The sequence below is a fragment of the Oncorhynchus nerka genome, linkage group LG18, assembly GCF_034236695.1.
Source record: "Oncorhynchus nerka isolate Pitt River linkage group LG18, Oner_Uvic_2.0, whole genome shotgun sequence".
Classification (NCBI taxonomy): domain Eukaryota; kingdom Metazoa; phylum Chordata; class Actinopteri; order Salmoniformes; family Salmonidae; genus Oncorhynchus; species Oncorhynchus nerka.
In genome coordinates this window covers 77,598,076-77,604,113 of record NC_088413.1, presented here as the reverse complement: position 1 = coordinate 77,604,113, position 6,038 = coordinate 77,598,076, and the positions used below count along the sequence as shown (strand labels likewise).

The following is a 6,038-nucleotide window of genomic DNA, read 5'->3' as shown; positions in this document are numbered from 1 at the left end:
TCTCTACCCTCGTTCTGAACAGTGCTACTTCTTCATTTCTCAAAGGAAAAACCAATTTCTAAAGACTGTTGACATCCAGTGGAAGCGATAGGAACTGCAAGCAAGTCCCTTAGAAATCTGGATTCCCAATGAAAACCCATTGAAAAGACAGTGACCACAAAAAATAAAATTCTGAATGGTTTGTTCTCGGGGTTTCGCCTGCCTAATAAGTTCTGTTATACTCACAGTCATAATTCAAACAGTTTTAGAAACTTCAGAGTGTTTTCTATCTGTATCTACTAATAATAGGAATATCTTAGTTTCTGGGCCTGAGTAGCAGGCAGTTTACTTTGGACACACTTTTCATCCGGACGTGAAAATACTGCCCCCTATCCCAATGAAGTTAAGGATTCACAGTGTATTAAACAACCAAAGATTTCAAGACTAAAAGTGATGAAAGTAGTTGCAAAAAGTAGTAGTAAAAAAAATGAACTTTATCGAGTCCTTGGCCTACATCCTAATCTGACTTTGGTGCGGGTCATGTTGTTATTCACATTACCGTCTCTGGTAAAATCTAAGTTTATTTGTCACATTCACAGGACACAGAAGGTGTAAATGGGACAGTGAAACAGTTACTGGCATAGTGGAGTCTTTTTGTTTAGACTCATGATCCTAACCCATACTACCATGCGTGAATCTGCAGGTTTCTAAAGCTAACCAACTAGATTCAATGTTAGCTAGCTAACATGAGGCTATAACTAGCAATGCAAATTCTCGAGCTCCGACCTGAAGATCACTGATGTCATGATTTGACCTCGTATTTTTCAGAGTTCCCAGTTGTCTTCCTAGCGAACAGTAGACTTTAACTATCTGAAAATGTAGCTAGACTATAATATACATAGATGAACACTTCTCCCTCTTAGACGCAATGGTTGCGCTTAGTTTGAAGATATAATCCAGAGACAGGTGTTTTATACAACAGCTGTCTGTGTTCTCTTTTCGACTCCCACCGCATTTGCAATCATACACGGCTTCCAACGGGCATTCCACTGAATTTCAAAACTCTGTCAACTTCCTTCACAACAACACTGTTGATAGCCGTTTCTTACCCATCACTGTCACCAGAAGACTACAACGTCTGATTCAATAAAAAATGTTTGTTTTTTTCTCCGTAAAAATCTGGGATTTTCCTCATCGTCTGATTCGTTTTCAGAGTCCGAGAGTCACAATGGCACGACCGTCCTCCAGAAAGTAGTCCTTCACAACGTTTAGTCCTTCATAACGTTTTCCCACTGATCTTTAGTCGATGGCGCCTGATAAATTCTGTTGTGAGCAGTAGCAATACAACTGCAGTTCTTCATGATATCTTTCAAAAAAATAAAGGATTATCTACAAATACTGAGCAGCGCATGTTATATAGACAGAATCATGCTACATGGCAGACCAATCCAAACAAATCTCTCGGCATGTCCAGCCCATCCATTATCTCAGCCAATCAGGGCTGTCTTTTTTTCAGTGGCTAAACCAACTAGGCTTGTTATTTAACAATTGTATACTTATTTACAGATGGCATATTTACAGTTTGTTATTAAGGTCAATTAAAGTTCACATGTTCCAGAAGGCATTTTGATGAAAACAAATGTTTATGTTCCAATCAGTGGAGGCTGGTGACTTGAATATTTGAGGACGATGGGAGACCCACGCTCTAGACTTGGAACACACGGAGACGACAAAGTGTGTTTCAAAATGATTTCTTTTTTTTTTAAACCTAAAGCATTTAATAAAGACATTTATAGTACAATATTATGGGGAATGAGAGGGCTACTTACACAGTATTGGGAAGGGATCACAGCAGTGGCTGAATTTAGGTTGAGGTGTTCAGAGGCTTGACTTGAGTGCAGGAAATAACACAACACACTACACAGTAAGACAAACGAGCTAAGAATGAGTTATATTTGATGTGTAATAATGTGATTGTGTAAGGGATTGACTCTACATGCAGTAATGAGAGAAAATGTATAAGGCTACTACTCACAGTTCTTGGAGTGTTAGGTTCTGATTTAACATTTTTGTAAATAACTCACGGACGCTAGAAAAGCTTAACCAAGTTAAATTCTTCCCACAGGGTCGGTACAGCTGTAATTCAGACACAGACATGACTTCCCCTGTGGTAGTATTCATACCCCACTTTGGGTGGACTCTCCTCCTTATCGCTAAATATTGCATCATTCTTGCTAAGCAGGGAACTAAGTGATAGGAGCCTTCAATGGTTTCTCCCCTTATCAGTACTGTCACATGCAATTGTTTTCCCTGCGCTCAGCCCCTCCCAATCTTCATTATGGCTCCCCCCCCCTCATGTCTCTTTAGTAACTAATGTCCCTATACTTCTGAATATAACAATGTTCCAAGTTGAACCTCCAATCAAACAAGAGGAAACATTCAATGTGTTAGTGGATGTGCGTGGCACATGAGACGCGGCTTCAGTTCATATCAGGAGAGAGTTGACAGTGCTCGTGGAGTGGAGTGGTCATCACCTCTTAAAATCAGGGAACAGGAGGGGACTTAAGCTGGAAATACAAATAGCAGATACATTCCACTACAGCTGCGCCATCGTAGGCTTTGGAACAACACGTTTCTTCATGAAGTTAAAACACAGGCAACTGTAGGCCTTATAAAACATTTACACACATCTGTCATCACTATTATGTTGATTGGTTAATTCCAGTGAATCATTTTGGATTGAAAACGTATAGGCAGCCTAACCATCCCAATTTTGAATATATAAACCAAATTTGATCACATTCACATTTTCTCCTGACACACAAATGGACTATACATAATCCATAATGTTACCCTGACCAAATGGACAGCGCACATAGGCTGTACGCATCTGCTCTCATTTAGTTTATTTCCCCTTTATTTAACCAGGTAGGCCAGCTGAGAACACCTTTATTTAACCAGGTAGGCCAGTTGAGAACACCTTTATTTAACCAGGTAGGCCAGCTGAGAGAACAAGTTCTCATTTACAACTGCGACCTGGCCAAGATAAAGCAAAGCAGTGCGACACAAACAACAACACAGAGTTACACATGGAGTAAAAACAAACATACAGTCAGTCGCCTACAGTTGATCAGAGTGACAAATGGTCTTGTTTTCATCCCATACAGCAGGTCAGCAATAATGTTATCTAAAGTTGTTAGCTAACATTAGCTAGCCTGCCTCGCTTTTTGAAAAGATAGCATTATTGCTGGTTATGTAGGTAGCTATCTAAAGTTGTTAGCTAAAGTTGTACCAGAGAGGTCATTATATTCTCTGGTTATACTCACGACCACCGGCTGTTGCACACAAAGCATTACTGGTGCAGACTGGGGAACCGACGACCTCCATGCACCTATTCTGTTAAGGTCCTTCGGCAGGGCACACAAAGCATTACCTGTGCAGACTTGGGGGACCGACGACCTCCATGCACCTATTCTGGGCACACACACCATAGAACTATGGCTGTGGAGGCTGTATTCGATCCGTAAAGGGCCTGTGGAGGCTGTGGAGGCTGTGGTCGATCCGTAAAGGGCCTGTGGAGGCTGTTGTTGATCCGTAAAGGGCCTGTGGAGGCTGTGGTCGATCCGTAAAGGGCCTGTGGAGGCTGTGGTCGATCCGAAAAGGGCCTGTGGAGGCTGTGGAGGCTGTGGTCGATCCGTAAAGGGCCTGTGGAGGCTGTGGAGGCTGTGGTCGATCCGTAAAGGGCCTGTGGAGGCTGTGGAGGCTGTGGTCGATCCGTAAAGGGCCTGTGGAGGCTGTGGTCGATCCGTAAAGGGCCTGTGGAGGCTGTGGTCGATCCGTAAAGGGCCTGTGGAGGCTGTGGTCGATCCGTAAAGGGCCTGTGGAGGCTGTGGAGGCTGTGGTCGATCCGTAAAGGGCCTGTGGAGGCTGTAGAGGCTGTAGTTGATCCGTAAAGGGCCTGTGGAGGCTGTGGAGGCTGTGGTCGATCCGTAAAGGGCCTTTGGAGAGTGTGGAGGCTGTGGTCGATCCTTAAATGCCCTGTGGAGGCTGTGGAGGCTGTGGTTGATCCGTAAAGGGCCTGTGGAGGCTGTGGAGGCTGTGGTCGATCCGTAAAGGGCCTGTGGAGGATGTGGAGGCTGTGGTCGAGCCGTAAAGAACCTGTGGAGGCTGTGGAGGCTGTGGTTGATCCGTAAAGGGCCTGTGGAGGCTGTAGAGGGTGTGGTCGATCCGTAAAGGGCCTGTGGAGGCTGTGGTTGATCCGTAAAGGGCCTGTTGAGGCTGTGGAGGCTGTGGTCGATCCGTAAAGGGCCTGTGGAGGCTGTGGTCGATCCGTAAAGGGCCTGTGGAGGCTGTGGAGGCTGTGGTCGATCCGTAAAGGGCCTGTGGAGGCTGTGGAGGGCGTGGTCGATCCGTAAAGGGCCTGTGGAGGCTGTAGAGGCTGTAGTCGATCCGTAAAGGGCCTGTGGAGGCTGTGGAGGCTGTGGCCGAACCGTAAAGACCCTGTGGAGGCTGTGGAGGCTGTGGTCGATCCGTAAAAGCCTTGTGGAGGCTGTGGTTGATCCGGAAAGGGCCTGTGGAGACTGTAGAGGCTGTGATCGATGCGTAAAGGGCCTGTGGAGGCTGTGGTCGATCCGTAAAGGCCCTGTTGAGGCTGTGGAGGCTGTGGTTGATCCGTAAAGGGCCTGTGGAGGCTGTAGAGGCTGTGGTCGATCCGCAAAGGGCATGTTGAAGCTGTGGAAGCTGTGGTTGATCCGTAAAGGGCCTGTGGAGGCTGTGGTCCATCCGTAAAGGGCCTTTGGAGGCTGTGGAGGCTGTGGTCGATCCGTAAAGGGCCTTTGGAGGCTGTGGAGGCTGTGGTCGATCCGTAAGGCCCTGTGGAAGCTGTGGAGGCTGTGGTCGATCCGTAAAGGGCCTGTGGAGGATGTGGAGGCTGTGGTCGATCCGTAAAGGCCCTGTGGAGGCCGTGGAGGCTGTGGTTGATCCGTAAAGGGCCTGTGGAGGCTGTAGAGGCTGTGGTCGATGTGTAAAGGCCCTGTGGAGGCTGTGGTCGATCCGTAAAGGCCCTGTGGAGGCCGTGGAGGCTGTGGTTGATCCGTAAATGGCCTGTGGAGGCTGTAGAGGCTGTGGTCGATGTGTAAAGGCCCTGTGGAGGCTGTGGTCGATCCGTAAAGGGCCTGTGGAGGCTGTGGAGGCTGTGGTCGATCCGTAAAGGGCCTGTGGAGGCTGTGGAGGGCGTGGTCGATCCGTAAAGGGCCTGTGGAGGCTGTAGAGGATGTAGTCGATCCGTAAAGGGCATGTGGAGGCTGTGGAGGCTGTGGTCGATCCGTAAAGGGCCTTTGGAGGCTGTGGTCGATCCGTAAAGGGCCTGTGGAGGCTGTAGAGGCTGTAGTCGATCCGTAAAGGGCCTGTGGAGGCTGTGGAGGCTGTGGTCGATCCGTAAAGGGCCTGTGGAGAATGTGGAGGCTGTGGTCAATCCGCAAAGGGCCTGTGGAGGCTGTAGAGGCTGTGGTCGATCCGTAAAGGGCCCGTGGAGGCTGTGGTCGATCCGTAAAGGGCCTGTGGAGACTGTGGAGGCTGTGGTCGATCCGTAAACGGCCTGTGTAGGCTGTGGTCGATCCGTAAAGGGCCTGTTGAGGCTGTGGTCGATCCGTAAAGGGGCTTTGGAGGCTGTGGAGGCTGTGGTCGATCCATAAAGGGCCTGTGGAGGCTGTGGTCGATCCGTAAAGGGCCTGTTGAGGCTGTGGTCGATCCGTAAAGGGCCTGTGGAGGCTGTGGAGGCTGTGGTCGATCCGTAAAGGGCCTGTGGAGGCTGCTGTCATTCCGTAAAGGGCCTGTGGAGGCTGTGGTTGATCCGTAAAGGGCCTGTGGAGGCTGTGGAGGCTGTGGTCGATCCGTAAAGGGCCTGTTGAGGCTGTGGAGGCTGTGGTCGATCCGTAAAGGGCCTTTGGAGGCTGTGGTCGATCCGTAAAGGGCCTGTGGAGGCTGTGGTCGATCCGTAAAGGGCCTGTGGAGGCTGTGGTCGATCCGTAAAGGGCCTGTGGAGCCTGTGGTCGATCCGT

General features: G+C 48.7%; 1 long non-coding RNA gene across 1 annotated transcript; it reads right to left on the bottom strand.

Moving 5' to 3' along the window:
* Positions 1-547: 547 nt before the first annotated feature.
* On the bottom strand, positions 548-3,432 carry LOC135561587 (uncharacterized). Its single transcript, XR_010459584.1, has 2 exons — positions 2,015-3,432; positions 548-1,869 (listed from the first exon to the last, which is right to left on the bottom strand). It is a non-coding gene; the product is annotated as an uncharacterized LOC135561587 (long non-coding RNA).
* Positions 3,433-6,038: the final 2,606 nt, after the last annotated feature.